Source organism: Idiotropiscis lumnitzeri, chromosome 12 (genome assembly GCF_059441095.1).
Source record: "Idiotropiscis lumnitzeri isolate Australia: NSW breed Sydney's pygmy pipehorse chromosome 12, RoL_Ilum_1.0, whole genome shotgun sequence".
NCBI classification, from domain to species: Eukaryota; Metazoa; Chordata; class Actinopteri; order Syngnathiformes; family Syngnathidae; genus Idiotropiscis; species Idiotropiscis lumnitzeri.
In genome coordinates, this window is record NC_142402.1 from 3,890,014 (window position 1) to 3,907,502 (window position 17,489).

A 17,489-nucleotide genomic window follows, 5' to 3' on the forward strand; every position below is an offset into this window, starting at 1 on the left:
TTGGTTAAATGTCTTTACTATTTGTTGGATTGAAACCTAAAAGGGGGTGCAATGTCAAGCACTTTCTTTCAAATATATTTTGTCCTTGTTACTGTGGTACACAAACGTGGAACTGATCAATCTTGAAGAAACTGTCACACAGCCAACTCAGTTCCCAAAACATCAAATGAGCGAACTTGTCCGGAGTGGGATTTGAACCCATGGTTCCATTCGGAGACCAGAAGGCCTAATTCCTCAGAAAAAGGGATGCGTACTAAGTCTGCCACCTTAGACCACACGACCAGGCTTACATTCAATTTGGGATGGTCTTCATTGTGGGTTGAATATACAAATTATCCTACGACAAACTGCCAAATAGATGCATCTTCTATATTTTTTCATTTTTTTCTATGGTCCACAGTGCGACTCAAACCTTCCACTGAGTTGTCCCCAAAAAACCTTCCAAACAGCCAAGATGATCCCCTTAAATTCAAACAAAAGAATTTGTCAGGAGTGGGATTTGAACCCACGCCTCCATCCGGAGACCAGAAGCCCCAATTTACTATTGGAAGATGAACGCCTTGAGTCTGGCGCCTCAGACCGCTCGGCCATCCTGACAAGGTGTTGATTGTCCTCTTCACATGTGGGTGGTTTAAAAATGTACCACGGAGTATTGAAGGATTTGCACTTTATATAAATAATCCTCGTGACAGTCGTCCAATCTTGAGCCCAGAAGCCCAAATTCACCATGGAAAGAATTACACCTTGTGACTGGGGCCTGAGCCAACTCAACCGTCCTGACAGTTTTTGGTTTAATGTCTTAACTGTTTGTTGGATTGAAAGCTAAAAGACGGCGCAATGCCAAACACTCGAATTTTATATATTTTGTACTTGTTATTATGGTACACAAACATGGAACTGATCAATATTGAAGAAACTGTCGCACAGCCAACACAGTACCCAAAACATCACATGAAAGAACTTGTCCGGAGTGGGATTTGAACCCACGGGTCCATTCAAAGACCAGAAGGCCGAACCGCTCAGAGGAAGGGGATCGTCCTAAGTCCAGCGACTTAGACCACTCGACCATCCTGCCACTCAATTTGGGATGGTCTTCATTGTTGGTTGAATATACAAATTATACTACGGCAAACTGCCAAATTGATGTATCTTCTATATTTTGTCTTTTTTTTCTATGGTCCACAGTGCGACTCAAACCTTCCACTGAGTTGTCCCCAAAAAGCCATCCCAACAGCCAAGATGATCCCCTTAAATTCAAACAATAGTATTTGTCAGGAGTGGGACTTGAACCCACACCTCCATTTGGAGACCAGAAGCCTCCATTTACCATTGGAAGATTACACCTTGAGTCTGGCGCCTTAGACCGCTCGGCCATCCTGACAAGATGTTGATGAGCCTTGTTACATGTGGGTGGTTTAAAAATGTACCACAGAGTACTGAAGGACTTGCATTTTGTATAAATTATCCTTGTGACGATAGACCAATCTTGAGCCCAGAAGCCCCAATTCACCATGGAAAGAATTACACCTTGTGACTGGGGCCTGAGCCAACTCAGCCGTCCTGACAGTTTTTGGTTTAATGTCTTAACTGTTTGTTGGATTGAAAGCTAGAAGACGGCGCAATGCCAAGCACTCGAATTTTATATATTTTGTACTTGTTATTATGGTACACAAACATGGAACTGATCAATATTGAAGAAACTGTCGCACAGCCAACACAGTACCCAAAACATCACATGAAAGAACTTGTTCGGAGTGGGATTTGAACCCACGGGTCCATTCAAAGACCAGAAGGCCTAATTCCTCAGAGAAAAGAGTACGTCTTGAGTCTGGCGACTTAGACCACTCGGGAAACCTGGCAGTCAATGGGAGTTGGTCTTTATTGTTGGTTGAATATACAAATTATACTTCGGCAAACTGCCAAATAGATTTATCTTCTATATTTTGTCTTTTTTTCTATGGTCCACAGTGCGACTCAAACCTTCCACTGAGTTGTCCCCAAAAAGCCATCCCAACAGCCAAGATGATCCCCTGAAATTCAAACTAAAGTATTTGTCAGGAGTGGGACTTGAACCCACGCCTCCATCTGGAGACCAGAAGCCCCAATTTAATATTGGAATATTAACACCTTAAGTCTGGCGCCTTAGACCGCTCGGCCATCCTGACAAGGTGTTGATTATGCTCTTCACATGTGGGTGGTTTAAAAATGTACCACGGAGTATTGAAGGACTTGCACTTTATATAAATTATCCTCGTGACAGTCGTCCAATCTTGAGCCCAGAAGCCCCAATTCACCATGGAAAGAATTACACCTTGTGACTGGGGCCTGAGCCAACTCAACCGTCCTGACAGTTTTTGGTTTAATGTCTTAACTGTTTGTTGGATTGAAAGCTAAAAGACGGCGCAATGCCAAACACTCGAATTTTATATATTTTGTACTTGTTATTATGGTACACAAACATGGAACTGATCAATATTGAAGAAACTGTCGCACAGCCAACACAGTACCCAAAACATCACATGAAAGAACTTGTCCGGAGTGGGATTTGAACCCACGGGTCCATTCAAAGACCAGAAGGCCGAACCGCTCAGAGGAAGGGGATCGTCCTAAGTCCAGCGACTTAGACCACTCGACCATCCTGCCACTCAATTTGGGATGGTCTTCATTGTTGGTTGAATATACAAATTATACTACGGCAAACTGCCAAATTGATGTATCTTCTATATTTTGTCTTTTTTTTCTATGGTCCACAGTGCGACTCAAACCTTCCACTGAGTTGTCCCCAAAAAGCCATCCCAACAGCCAAGATGATCCCCTTAAATTCAAACAAAAGTATTTGTCAGGAGTGGGACATGAACCCACGCCTCCATTTGGAGACCAGAAGACCCTATTTACCATTGCAAGATTACACCTTGAGTCTGGCGCCTAAGACCGCTCGGCCATCCTGACAAGATGTTCATGATCCTCTTTACATGTGGGTGGTTTAAAAATGTACCACGGAGTACTGAAGGACTTGCATTTTGTATAAATTATCCTCGTGACGACAGACCAATCTTGAGCCCAGAAGCCCATATTCACCATGGAAAGAATTACACCTTGTGACTGGGGCCTGAGCCAACTCAGCCGTCCTGACGGTTTTTGGTTAAATGTCTTTACTATTTGTTGGATTGAAACCTAAAAGGGGGTGCAATGCCAAGCACTTTCTTTCAAATATATTTTGTCCTTGTTACTGTGGTACACAAACGTGGAACTGATCAATCTTGAAGAAACTGTCACACAGCCAACTCAGTTCCCAAAACATCAAATGAGCGAACTTGTCCGGAGTGGGATTTGAACCCATGGTTCCATTCGGAGACCAGAAGGCCTAATTCCTCAGAAAAAGGGATGCGTACTAAGTCTGCCACCTTAGACCACACGACCAGGCTTACATTCAATTTGGGATGGTCTTCATTGTGGGTTGAATATACAAATTATCCTACGACAAACTGCCAAATAGATGCATCTTCTATATTTTTTCATTTTTTTCTATGGTCCACAGTGCGACTCAAACCTTCCACTGAGTTGTCCCCAAAAAACCTTCCAAACAGCCAAGATGATCCCCTTAAATTCAAACAAAAGAATTTGTCAGGAGTGGGATTTGAACCCACGCCTCCATCCGGAGACCAGAAGCCCCAATTTACTATTGGAAGATGAACGCCTTGAGTCTGGCGCCTCAGACCGCTCGGCCATCCTGACAAGGTGTTGATTGTCCTCTTCACATGTGGGTGGTTTAAAAATGTACCACGGAGTATTGAAGGATTTGCACTTTATATAAATTATCCTCGTGACAGTCGTCCAATCTTGAGCCCAGAAGCCCAAATTCACCATGGAAAGAATTACACCTTGTGACTGGGGCCTGAGCCAACTCAACCGTCCTGACAGTTTTTGGTTTAATGTCTTAACTGTTTGTTGGATTGAAAGCTAAAAGACGGCGCAATGCCAAACACTCGAATTTGATATATTTTGTACTTGTTATTATGGTACACAAACATGGAACTGATCAATATTGAAGAAACTGTCGCACAGCCAACACAGTACCCAAAACATCACATGAAAGAACTTGTCCGGAGTGGGATTTGAACCCACGGGTCCATTCAAAGACCAGAAGGCCGAACCGCTCAGAGGAAGGGGATCGTCCTAAGTCCAGCGACTTAGACCACTCGACCATCCTGCCACTCAATTTGGGATGGTCTTCATTGTTGGTTGAATATACAAATTATACTACGGCAAACTGCCAAATTGATGTATCTTCTATATTTTGTCTTTTTTTTCTATGGTCCACAGTGCGACTCAAACCTTCCACTGAGTTGTCCCCAAAAAGCCATCCCAACAGCCAAGATGATCCCCTTAAATTCAAACAATAGTATTTGTCAGGAGTGGGACTTGAACCCACACCTCCATTTGGAGACCAGAAGCCTCCATTTACCATTGGAAAATTACACCTTGAGTCTGGCGCCTTAGACCGCTCGGCCATCCTGACAAGATGTTGATGAGCCTCGTTACATGTGGGTGGTTTAAAAATGTACCACAGAGTACTGAAGGACTTGCATTTTGTATAAATTATCCTTGTGACGATAGACCAATCTTGAGCCCAGAAGCCCCAATTCACCATGGAAAGAATTACACCTTGTGACTGGGGCCTGAGCCAACTCAGCCGTCCTGACAGTTTTTGGTTTAATGTCTTAACTGTTTGTTGGATTGAAAGCTAGAAGACGGCGCAATGCCAAGCACTCGAATTTTATATATTTTGTACTTGTTATTATGGTACACAAACATGGAACTGATCAATATTGAAGAAACTGTCGCACAGCCAACACAGTACCCAAAACATCACATGAAAGAACTTGTTCGGAGTGGGATTTGAACCCACGGGTCCATTCAAAGACCAGAAGGCCTAATTCCTCAGAGAAAAGAGTACGTCTTGAGTCTGGCGACTTAGACCACTCGGGAAACCTGGCAGTCAATGGGAGTTGGTCTTTATTGTTGGTTGAATATACAAATTATACTTCGGCAAACTGCCAAATAGATGTATCTTCTATATTTTGTCTTTTTTTCTATGGTCCACAGTGCGACTCAAACCTTCCACTGAGTTGTCCCCAAAAAGCCATCCCAACAGCCAAGATGATCCCCTGAAATTCAAACTAAAGTATTTGTCAGGAGTGGGACTTGAACCCACACCTCCATCTGGAGACCAGAAGCCCCAAATTAATATTGGAAGATTAACACCTTAAGTCTGGCGCCTTAGACCGCTCGGCCATCCTGACAAGGTGTTGATTATGCTCTTCACATGTGGGTGGTTTAAAAATGTACCACGGAGTATTGAAGGACTTGCACTTTATATAAATTATCCTTGTGACAGTCGTCCAATCTTGAGCCCAGAAGCCCCAATTCACCATGGAAAGAATTACACCTTGTGACTGGGGCCTGAGCCAACTCAACCGTCCTGACAGTTTTTGGTTTAATGTCTTAACTGTTTGTTGGATTGAAAGCTAAAAGACAGCGCAATGCCAAACACTCGAATTTTATATATTTTGTACTTGTTATTATGGTACACAAACATGGAACTGATCAATATTGAAGAAACTGTCGCACAGCCAACACAGTACCCGAAACATCACATGAAAGAACTTGTCCGGAGTGGGATTTGAACCCACGGGTCCATTCAAAGACCAGAAGGCCTAACCGCTCAGTGGAAGGGGATCGTCCTAAGTCCAGCGACTTAGACCACTCGACCATCCTGCCACTCAATTTGGGATGGTCTTCATTGTTGGTTGAATATACAAATTATACTACGGCAAACTGCCAAATTGATGTATCTTCTATATTTTGTCTTTTTTTTCTATGGTCCACAGTGCGACTCAAACCTTCCACTGAGTTGTCCCCAAAAAGCCATCCCAACAGCCAAGATGATCCCCTTAAATTCAAACAATAGTATTTGTCAGGAGTGGGACATGAACCCACGCCTCCATTTGGAGACCAGAAGCCTCCATTTACCATTGGAAGATTACACCTTGAGTCTGGCGCCTTAGACCGCTGGGCCATCCTTACAAGATGTTGATGAGCCTCGTTACATGTGGGTGGTTTAAAAATGTACCACAGAGTACTGAAGGACTTGCATTTTGTATAAATTATCCTTGTGACGATAGACCAATCTTGAGCCCAGAAGCCCCAATTCACCATGGAAAGAATTACACCTTGTGACTGGGGCCTGAGCCAACTCAGCCGTCCTGACAGTTTTTGGTTTAATGTCTTAACTGTTTGTTGGATTGAAAGCTAGAAGACGGCGCAATGCCAAGCACTCGAATTTTATATATTTTGTACTTGTTATTATGGTACACAAACATGGAACTGATCAATATTGAAGAAACTGTCGCACAGCCAACACAGTACCCAAAACATCAAATGAAAGAACTTGTTCGGAGTGGGATTTGAACCCACGGGTCCATTCAAAGACCAGAAGGCCTAATTCCTCAGAGAAAAGAGTACGTCTTGAGTCTGGCGACTTAGACCACTCGGGAAACCTGGCAGTCAATGGGAGTTGGTCTTTATTGTTGGTTGAATATACAAATTATACTTCGGCAAACTGCCAAATAGATGTATCTTCTATATTTTGTCTTTTTTTCTATGGTCCACAGTGCGACTCAAACCTTCCACTGAGTTGTCCCCAAAAAGCCATCCCAACAGCCAAGATGATCCCCTGAAATTCAAACTAAAGTATTTGTCAGGAGTGGGACTTGAACCCACGCCTCCATCTGGAGACCAGAAGCCCCAATTTAATATTGGAATATTAACACCTTAAATCTGGCGCCTTAGACCGCTCGGCCATCCTGACAAGGTGTTGATTATGCTCTTCACATGTGGGTGGTTTAAAAATGTACCACGGAGTATTGAAGGACTTGCACTTTATATAAATTATCCTCGTGACAGTCGTCCAATCTTGAGCCCAGAAGCCCCAATTCACCATGGAAAGAATTACACCTTGTGACTGGGGCCTGAGCCAACTCAACCGTCCTGACAGTTTTTGGTTTAATGTCTTAACTGTTTGTTGGATTGAAAGCTAAAAGACGGCGCAATGCCAAACACTCGAATTTTATATATTTTGTACTTGTTATTATGGTACACAAACATGGAACTGATCAATATTGAAGAAACTGTCGCACAGCCAACACAGTACCCAAAACATCACATGAAAGAACTTGTCCGGAGTGGGATTTGAACCCACGGGTCCATTCAAAGACCAGAAGGCCTAACCGCTCAGAGGAAGGGGATCGTCCTAAGTCCAGCGACTTAGACCACTCGACCATCCTGCCACTCAATTTGGGATGGTCTTCATTGTTGGTTGAATATACAAATTATACTACGGCAAACTGCCAAATTGATGTATCTTCTATATTTTGTCTTTTTTTTCTATGGTCCACAGTGCGACTCAAACCTTCCACTGAGTTGTCCCCAAAAAGCCATCCCAACAGCCAAGATGATCCCCTTAAATTCAAACAAAAGTATTTGTCAGGAGTGGGACATGAACCCACGCCTCCATTTGGAGACCAGAAGACCCTATTTACCATTGCAAGATTACACCTTGAGTCTGGCGCCTTAGACCGCTCGGCCATCCTGACAAGATGTTCATGATCCTCTTTGCATGTGGGTGGTTTAAAAATGTACCACGGAGTACTGAAGGACTTGCATTTTGTATAAATTATCCTCGTGACGACAGACCAATCTTGAGCCCAGAAGCCCATATTCACCATGGAAAGAATTACACCTTGTGACTGGGGCCTGAGCCAACTCAGCCGTCCTGACGGTTTTTGGTTAAATGTCTTTACTGTTTGTTGGATTGAAACCTAAAAGGGGGTGCAATGCCAAGCACTTTCTTTCAAATATATTTTGTCCTTGTTACTGTGGTACACAAACGTGGAACTGATCAATCTTGAAGAAACTGTCACACAGCCAACTCAGTTCCCAAAACATCAAATGAGCGAACTTGTCCGGAGTGGGATTTGAACCCATGGTTCCATTCGGAGACCAGAAGGCCTAATTCCTCAGAAAAAGGGATGCGTACTAAGTCTGCCACCTTAGACCACACGACCAGGCTTACATTCAATTTGGGATGGTCTTCATTGTGGGTTTAATATACAAATGATCCTACGACAAACTGCCAAATAGATGCATCTTCTATATTTTTTCATTTTTTTCTATGGTCCACAGTGCGACTCAAACCTTCCACTGAGTTGTCCCCAAAAAACCTTCCAAACAGCCAAGATGATCCCCTTAAATTCAAACAAAAGAATTTGTCAGGAGTGGGATTTGAACCCACGCCTCCATCCGGAGACCAGAAGCCCCAATTTACTATTGGAAGATGAACGCCTTGAGTCTGGCGCCTCAGACCGCTCGGCCATCCTGACAAGGTGTTGATTGTCCTCTTCACATGTGGGTGGTTTAAAAATGTACCACGGAGTATTGAAGGATTTGCACTTTATATAAATTATCCTCGTGACAGTCGTCCAATCTTGAGCCCAGAAGCCCAAATTCACCATGGAAAGAATTACACCTTGTGACTGGGGCCTGAGCCAACTCAACCGTCCTGACAGTTTTTGGTTTAATGTCTTAACTGTTTGTTGGATTGAAAGCTAAAAGACGGCGCAATGCCAAGCACTTGAAATTTATATATTTTGTACTTGTTATGATGGTACACAAACATGGAACTGATCAATATTGAAGAAACTGTCGCACAGCCAACACAGTACCCAAAACATCACATGAAAGAACTTGTTCGGAGTGGGATTTGAACCCACGGGTCCATTCAAAGACCAGAAGGCCAAATTCCTCAGAGAAAAGAGTACGTCTTGAGTCTGGCGACTTAGACCACTCGGGAAACCTGGCAGTCAATGGGAGTTGGTCTTTATTGTTGGTTGAATATACAAATTATACTTCGGCAAACTGCCAAATAGATGTGTCTTCTATATTTTGTCTTTTTTTCTATGGTCCACAGTGCAACTCAAACCTTCCACTGAGTTGTCCCCAAAAAGCCATCCCAACAGCCAAGATGATCCCCTGAAATTCAAACTAAAGTATTTGTCAGGAGTGGGATTTGAACCCACGCCTCCATCCGGAGACCAGAAGTCCCAATTTAATATTGGAAGATTAACACCTTGAGTCTGGCGCCTTAGACCGCTCGGCCATCCTGACAAGGTGTTGACTATCCTCTTCACATGTGGGTGGTTTAAAAATGTACCACGGAGTATTGAAGGACTTGCACTTTATATAAATTATCCTCGTGACAGTCGTCCAATCTTGAGCCCTGAAGCCCCAATTCACCATGGAAAGAATTACACCTTGTGACTGGGGCCTGAGCCAACTCAACCGTCCTGACAGTTTTTGGTTTAATGTCTTAACTGTTTGTTGGATTGAAAGCTAAAAGACGGCGCAATGCCAAACACTCGAATTTTATATATTTTGTACTTGTTATTATGGTACACAAACATGGAACTGATCAATATTGAAGAAACTGTCGCACAGCCAACACAGTACCCAAAACATCACATGAAAGAACTTGTCCGGAGTGGGATTTGAACCCACGGGTCCATTCAAAGACCAGAAGGCCTAACCGCGCAGAGGAAGGGGATCGTCCTAAGTCCAGCGACTTAGACCACTCGACCATCCTGCCACTCAATTTGGGATGGTCTTCATTGTTGGTTGAATATACAAATTATACTACGGCAAACTGCCAAATTGATGTATCTTCTATATTTTGTCTTTTTTTTCTATGGTACACAGTGCGACTCAAACCTTCCACTGAGTTGTCCCCAAAAAGCCATCCCAACAGCCAAGATGATCCCCTTAAATTCAAACAATAGTATTTGTCAGGAGTGGGACTTGAACCCACGCCTCCATTTGGAGACCAGAAGCCTCCATTTACCATTGGAAGATTACACCTTGAGTCTGGCGCCTTAGACCGCTCGGCCATCCTGACAAGATGTTGATGAGCCTCGTTACATGTGGGTGGTTTAAAAATGTACCACAGAGTACTGAAGGACTTGCACTTTATATAAATTATCCTCGTGACAGTCGTCCAATCTTGAGCCCAGAAGCCCCAATTCACCATGGAAAGAATTTCACCTTGTGACTGGGGCCTGAGCCAACACAACCGTCCTGACAGTTTTTGGTTTAATGTCTTAACTGTTTGTTGGATTGAAAGCTAAAAGACGGCGCAATGCCAAACACTTGAATTTTATATATTTTGTACTTGTTATTATGGTACACAAACATGGAACTGATCAATATTGAAGAAACTGTCGCACAGCCAACACAGTACCCAAAACATCACATGAAAGAACTTGTCCGGAGTGGGATTTGAACCCACGGGTCCATTCAAAGACCAGAAGGCCTAATTCCTCAGAGAAAAGAGTACGACTTGAGTCTGGCGACTTAGACCACTCGGGAAACCTGGCAGTCAATGGGAGTTGGTCTTTATTGTTGGTTGAATATACAAATTATACTTCGGCAAACTGCCAAATAGATGTATCTTCTATATTTTGTCTTTTTTTCTATGGTCCACAGTGCGACTCAAACCTTCCACTGAGTTGTCCCCAAAAAGCCATCCCAACAGCCAAGATGATCCCCTGAAATTCAAACTAAAGTATTTGTCAGGAGTGGGACTTGAACCCACGCCTCCATCTGGAGACCAGAAGCCCCAATTTAATATAGGAAGATTAAGACCTTAAGTCTGGCGCCTTAGACCGCTCGGCCATCCTGAGAAGGTGTTGATTATGCTCTTCACATGTGGGTGGTTTAAAAATGGACCACGGAGTATTGAAGGACTTGCACTTTATATAAATTATCCTCGTGACAGTCGTCCAATCTTGAGCCCAGAAGCCCCAATTCACCATGGAAAGAATTACACCTTGTGACTGGGGCCTGAGCCAACTCAACCGTCCTGACAGTTTTTGGTTTAATGTCTTAACTGTTTGTTGGATTGAAAGCTAAAAGACGGCGCAATGCCAAACACTCGAATTTTATATATTTTGTACTTGTTATTATGGTACACAAACATGGAACTGATCAATATTGAAGAAACTGTCGCACAGCCAACACAGTACCTAAAACATCACATGAAAGAACTTGTCCGGAGTGGGATTTGAACCCACGGGTCCATTCAAAGACCAGAAGGCCTAACCGCTCAGAGGAAGGGGATCGTCCTAAGTCCAGCGACTTAGACCACTCGACCATCCTGCCACTCAATTTGGGATGGTCTTCATTGTTGGTTGAATATACAAATTATACTACGGCAAACTGCCAAATTGATGTATCTTCTATATTTTGTCTTTTTTTTCTATGGTCCACAGTGCGACTCAAACCTTCCACTGAGTTGTCCCCAAAAAGCCATCCCAACAGCCAAGATGATCCCCTTAAATTCAAACAATAGTATTCGTCAGGAGTGGGACTTGAACCCACGCCTCCATTTGGAGACAAGAAGCCTCCATTTACCATTGGAAGATTACACCTTGAGTCTGGCGCCTTAGACCACTCGGCCATCCTGACAAGATGTCGATGAGCCTCGTTACATGTGGGTGGTTTAAAAATGTACCACAGAGTACTGAAGGACTTGCATTTTGTATAAATTATCCTTGTGACGATAGACCAATCTTGAGCCCAGAAGCCCATATTCATCATGGAAACAATTACACCTTGTGACTGGGACCTGAGCCAACTCAGACGTCCTGACGGTTTTTGGTTAAATATCTTTACTGTTTGTTGGATTGAAACCTAAAAGGGGGTACAATGCCAAGCACTTTTTTTCAAATATATTTTATCCTTGTTACTGTGGTACACAAACGTGGAACTGATCAATCTTGAAGAAACTGTCACACAGCCAACTCAGTTCCCAAAACGTCAAATGAGCGAACTTGTCCGGAGTGGGATTTGAACCCATGGTTCCATTCGGAGACCTGAAGGCTTAATTCCTTAGAAAAAGGGATGCGTACTAAGTCTGCCACCTTAGACCACACGACCAGGGTTACATTCAATCTGGGATGGTCTTCATTGTGGGTTGAATATACAAATTATCCTACGACAAACTGCCAAATCGATGCATCTTCTATATTTTTTCATTTTTTTCTATGGTCCACAGTGCGACTCAAACCTTCCACTGAGTTGTCCCCAAAAAACCTTCCAAACAGCCAAGATGATCCCCTTAAATTCAAACAAAAGAATTTGTCAGGAGTGGGATTTGAACCCACGCCTCCATCCGGAGACCAGAAGCCCCAATTTACTATTGGAAGATGAACGCCTTGAGTCTGGCGCCTCAGACCGCTCGGCCATCCTGACAAGGTGTTGATTGTCCTCTTCACATGTGGGTGGTTTAAAAATGTACCACGGAGTATTGAAGGATTTGCACTTTATATAAATTATCCTCGTGACAGTCGTCCAATCTTGAGCCCAGAAGCCCAAATTCACCATGGAAAGAATTACACCTTGTGACTGGGGCCTGAGCAAACTCAGCCGTCCTGACAGTTTTTGGTTTAATGTCTTAACTGTTTGTTGGATTGAAAGCTAAACGACGGCGCAATGCCAAGCACTTGAATTTGATATATTTTGTACTTGTTATGATGGTACACAAACATGGAACTGATCAATATTGAAGAAACTGTCGCACAGCCAACACAGTACCCAAAACATCACATGAAAGAACTTGTTCGGAGTGGGATTTGAACCCACGGGTCCATTCAAAGACCAGAAGGCCTAATTCCTCAGAGAAGAGAGTACGTCTTGAGTCTGGCGACTTAGACCACTTGGGAAACCTGGCAGTCAATGGGAGTTGGTCTTTATTGTTGGTTGAATATACAAATTATACTTCGGCAAACTGCCAAATAGATGTATCTTCTATATTTTGTCTTTTTTTCTATGGTCCACAGTGCGACTCAAACCTTCCACTGAGTTGTCCCCAAAAAGCCATCCCAACAGCCAAGAAGATCCCCTGAAATTCAAACTAAAGTATTTGTCAGGAGTGGGACTTGAACCCACGCCTCCATCTGGAGACCAGAAGCCCCAATTTAATATTGGAAGATTAACACCTTAAGTCTGGCGCCTTAGACCGCTCGGCCATCCTGACAAGGTGTTGATTATGCTCTTCACATGTGGGTGGTTTAAAAATGTACCACGGAGTATTGAAGGACTTGCACTTTATATAAATTATCCTCGTGACAGTCGTCCAATCTTGAGCCCAGAAGCCCCAATTCACCATGGAAAGAATTACACCTTGTGACTGGGGCCTGAGCCAACTCAACCGTCCTGACGGTTTTTGGTTAAATGTCTTCACTGTTTGTTGGATTGAAACCTAAAAGGGGGTGCAATGCCAAGCACTTTCTTTCAAATATATTTTGTCCTTGTTACTGTGGTACACAAACGTGGAACTGATCAATCTTGAAGAAACTGTCACACAGCCAACTCAGTTCCCAAAACATCAAATGAGCGAACTTGTCCGGAGTGGGATTTGAACCCATGGTTCCATTCGGAGACCAGAAGGCCTAATTCCTCAGAATAAGGGATGCGTACTAAGTCTGCCACCTTAGACCACACGACCATGCTTACATTCAATCTGGGATGGTCTTCATTGTGGGTTGAATATACAAATTATCCTACGACAAACTGCCAAATAGATGCATCTTCTATATTTTTTCATTTTTTTCTATGGTCCACAGTGCGACTCAAACCTTCCACTGAGTTGTCCCCCAAAAACCTTCCAAACAGCCAAGATGAACCCCTTAAATTCAAACAAAGGAATTTGTCAGGAGTGGGATTTGAACCCACGCCTCCACCCGGAGACCAGAAGCCCCAATTTACTATTGGAAGATGAACGCCTTGAGTCTGGCGGCTCAGACCGCTCGGCCATCCTGACAAGGTGTTGATTGTCCTCTTCACATGTGGGTGGTTTAAAAATGTACCACGGAGTATTGAAGGATTTGCACTTTATATAAATTATCCTCGTGACAGTCGTCCAATCTTGAGCCCAGAAGCCCAAATTCACCATGGAAAGAATTACACCTTGTGACTGGGGCCTGAGCCAACTCAACCGTCCTGACAGTTTTTGGTTTAATGTCTTAACTGTTTGTTGGATTGAAAGCTAAACGACGGCGCAATGCCAAGCACTTGAATTTGATATATTTTGTACTTGTTATTATGGTACACAAACATGGAACTGATCAATATTGAAGAAACTGTCGCACAGCCAACACAGTACCCAAAACATCACATGAAAGAACTTGTTCGGAGTGGGATTTGAACCCACGGGTCCATTCAAAGACCAGAAGGCCAAATTCCTCAGAGAAAAGAGTACGTCTTGAGTCTGGCGACTTAGACCACTCGGGAAACCTGGCAGTCAATGGGAGTTGGTCTTTATTGTTGGTTGAATATACAAATTATACTTCGGCAAACTGCCAAATAGATGTATCTTCTATATTTTGTCTTTTTTTCTATGGTCCACAGTGCGACTCAAACCTTCCACTGAGTTGTCCCCAAAAAGCCATCCCAACAGCCAAGATGATCCCCTGAAATTCAAACTAAAGTATTTGTCAGGAGTGGGATTTGAACCCACGCCTCCATCCGGAGACCAGAAGTCCCAATTTAATATTGGAAGATTAACACCTTGAGTCTGGCGCCTTAGACTGCTCGGCCATCCTGACAAGGTGTTGACTATCCTCTTCACATGTGGGTGGTTTAAAAATGTACCACGGAGTATTGAAGGACTTGCAATTTATATAAATTATCCTCGTGACAGTCGTCCAATCTTGAGCCCAGAAGCCCCAATTCACCATGGAAAGAATTACACCTTGTGACTGGGGCCTGAGCCAACTCAACCGTCCTGACAGTTTTTGGTTTAATGTCTTAACTGTTTGTTGGATTGAAAGCTAAAAGACGGCGCAATGCCAAACACTCGAATTTTATATATTTTGTACTTGTTATTATGGTACACAAACATGGAACTGATCAATATTGAAGAAACTGTCGGACAGCCAACACAGTACCCAAAACATCACATGAAAGAACTTGTCCGGAGTGGGATTTGAACCCACGGGTCCATTCAAAGACTAGAAGGACTAACCGCTCAGAGGAAGGGGATCGTCCTAAGTCCAGCGACTTAGACCACTCGACCATCCTGCCACTCAATTTGTGATGGTCTTCATTGTTGGTTGAATATACAAATTATACTACGGCAAACTGCCAAATTGATGTATCTTCTATATTTTGTCTTTTTTTTCTATGGTCCACAGTGCGACTCAAACCTTCCACTGAGTTGTCCCCAAAAAGCCATCCCAACAGCCAAGATGATCCCCTTAAATTCAAACAAAAGTATTTGTCAGGAGTGGGACTTGAACCCACGCCTCCATTTGGAGACCAGAAGCCTCCATTTACCATTAGAAGATTACACCTTGAGTCTGGCGCCTTAGACCGCTCGGCCATCCTGACAAGATGTTGATGAGCCTCGTTACATGTGGGTGGTTTAAAAATGTACCACAGAGTACTGAAGAACGCATTTTGTATAAATTATCCTTGTGACGATAGACCAATCTTGAGCCCAGAAGCCCCAATTCACCATGGAAAGAATTACACCTTGTGACTGGGGCCTGAGCCAACTCTGCCGTCCTGACAGTTTTTGGTTTAATGTCTTAACTGTTTGTTGGATTGAAAGCTAGAAGACGGCGCAATGCCAAGCACTCGAATTTTATATATTTTGTACTTGTTATTATGGTACACAAACATGGAACTGATCAATATTGAAGAAACTGTCGCACAGCCAACACAGTACCCAAAACATCACATGAAAGAACTTGTTCGGAGTGGGATTTGAACCCATGGGTCCATTCAAAGACCAGAAGGCCCAATTCCTCAGAGAAAAGAGTACGTCTTGAGTCTGGCGACTTAGACCACTCGGGAAACCTGGCAGTCAATGGGAGTTGGTCTTTATTGTTGGTTGAATATACAAATTATACTTCGGCAAACTGCCAAATAGATGTATCTTCTATATTTTGTCTTTTTTTCTATGGTCCACAGTGCGACTCAAACCTTCCACTGAGTTGTCCCCAAAAAGCCATCCCAACAGCCAAGAAGATCCCCTGAAATTCAAACTAAAGTATTTGTCAGGAGTGGGACTTGAACCCACGCCTCCATCTGGAGACCAGAAGCCCCAATTTAATATTGGAAGATTAACACCTTAAGTCTGGCGCCTCAGACCGCTCGGCCATCCTGACAAGGTGTTGATTATGCTCTTCACATGTGGGTGGTTTAAAAATGTACCACGGAGTATTGAAGGACTTGCACTTTATATAAATTATCCTCGTGACAGTCGTCCAATCTTGAGCCCAGAAGCCCCAATTCACCATGGAAAGAATTACATCTTGTGACTGGGGCCTGAGCCAACTCAACCGTCCTGACGGTTTTTGGTTAAATGTCTTCACTGTTTGTTGGATTGAAACCTAAAAGGGGGTGCAATGCCAAGCACTTTCTTTCAAATATATTTTGTCCTTGTTACTGTGGTACACAAACGTGGAACTGATCAATCTTGAAGAAACTGTCACACAGCCAACTCAGTTCCCAAAACATCAAATGAGCGAACTTGTCCGGAGTGGGATTTGAACCCATGGTTCCATTCGGAGACCAGAAGGCCTAATTCCTCAGAATAAGGGATGCGTACTAAGTCTGCCACCTTAGACCACACGACCATGCTTACATTCAATCTGGGATGGTCTTCATTGTGGGTTGAATATACAAATTATCCTACGACAAACTGCCAAATAGATGCATCTTCTATATTTTTTCATTTTTTTCTATGGTCCACAGTGCGACTCAAACCTTCCACTGAGTTGTCCCCAAAAAACCTTCCAAACAGCCAAGATGAACCCCTTAAATTCAAACAAAAGAATTTGTCAGGAGTGGGATTTGAACCCACGCCTCCACCCGGAGACCAGAAGCCCCAATTTACTATTGGAAGATGAACGCCTTGAGTCTGGCGGCTCAGACCGCTCGGCCATCCTGACAAGGTGTTGATTGTCCTCTTCACATGTGGGTGGTTTAAAAATGTACCACGGAGTATTGAAGGATTTGCACTTTATATAAATTATCCTCGTGACAGTCGTCCAATCTTGAGCCCAGAAGCCCAAATTCACCATGGAAAGAATTACACCTTGTGACTGGGGCCTGAGCCAACTCAACCGTCCTGACAGTTTTTGGTTTAATGTCTTAACTGTTTGTTGGATTGAAAGCTAAAAGACGGCGCAATGCCAAGCACTTGAATTTGATATATTTTGTACTTGTTATTATGGTACACAAACATGGAACTGATCAATATTGAAGAAACTGTCGCACAGCCAACACAGTACCCAAAACATCACATGAAAGAACTTGTTCGGAGTGGGATTTGAACCCACGGGTCCATTCAAAGACCAGAAGGCCAAATT

The 17,489-nt window shown here is 43.4% G+C and overlaps 7 non-coding genes across 7 annotated transcripts; all 7 read right to left on the reverse strand.

Annotated features, from left to right (window-relative positions):
* Positions 1 to 2,052: 2,052 nt before the first annotated feature.
* On the reverse strand, positions 2,053 to 2,165 carry trnal-uaa (transfer RNA leucine (anticodon UAA)). Its single transcript has 2 exons — positions 2,128 to 2,165; positions 2,053 to 2,098 (listed from the first exon to the last, which is right to left on the reverse strand). It is a non-coding gene; the product is annotated as a tRNA-Leu (tRNA).
* A 3,025-nt stretch (positions 2,166 to 5,190) lies between these two features.
* trnal-uaa (transfer RNA leucine (anticodon UAA)) lies at positions 5,191 to 5,303 on the reverse strand. Its single transcript has 2 exons — positions 5,266 to 5,303; positions 5,191 to 5,236 (listed from the first exon to the last, which is right to left on the reverse strand). It is a non-coding gene; the product is annotated as a tRNA-Leu (tRNA).
* Positions 5,304 to 6,758: 1,455 nt separating this feature from the next.
* On the reverse strand, positions 6,759 to 6,871 carry trnal-uaa (transfer RNA leucine (anticodon UAA)). Its single transcript has 2 exons — positions 6,834 to 6,871; positions 6,759 to 6,804 (listed from the first exon to the last, which is right to left on the reverse strand). It is a non-coding gene; the product is annotated as a tRNA-Leu (tRNA).
* Positions 6,872 to 9,112: 2,241 nt separating this feature from the next.
* trnal-caa (transfer RNA leucine (anticodon CAA)) lies at positions 9,113 to 9,225 on the reverse strand. The gene is made up of 2 exons: positions 9,188 to 9,225; positions 9,113 to 9,158 (listed from the first exon to the last, which is right to left on the reverse strand). It is a non-coding gene; the product is annotated as a tRNA-Leu (tRNA).
* A 672-nt stretch (positions 9,226 to 9,897) lies between these two features.
* On the reverse strand, positions 9,898 to 10,009 carry trnal-caa (transfer RNA leucine (anticodon CAA)). The gene is made up of 2 exons: positions 9,972 to 10,009; positions 9,898 to 9,943 (listed from the first exon to the last, which is right to left on the reverse strand). It is a non-coding gene; the product is annotated as a tRNA-Leu (tRNA).
* A 3,025-nt stretch (positions 10,010 to 13,034) lies between these two features.
* On the reverse strand, positions 13,035 to 13,147 carry trnal-uaa (transfer RNA leucine (anticodon UAA)). Its single transcript has 2 exons — positions 13,110 to 13,147; positions 13,035 to 13,080 (listed from the first exon to the last, which is right to left on the reverse strand). It is a non-coding gene; the product is annotated as a tRNA-Leu (tRNA).
* Positions 13,148 to 15,389: 2,242 nt separating this feature from the next.
* trnal-caa (transfer RNA leucine (anticodon CAA)) lies at positions 15,390 to 15,501 on the reverse strand. Its single transcript has 2 exons — positions 15,464 to 15,501; positions 15,390 to 15,435 (listed from the first exon to the last, which is right to left on the reverse strand). It is a non-coding gene; the product is annotated as a tRNA-Leu (tRNA).
* Between the last annotated feature and the right edge of the window lie 1,988 nt (positions 15,502 to 17,489).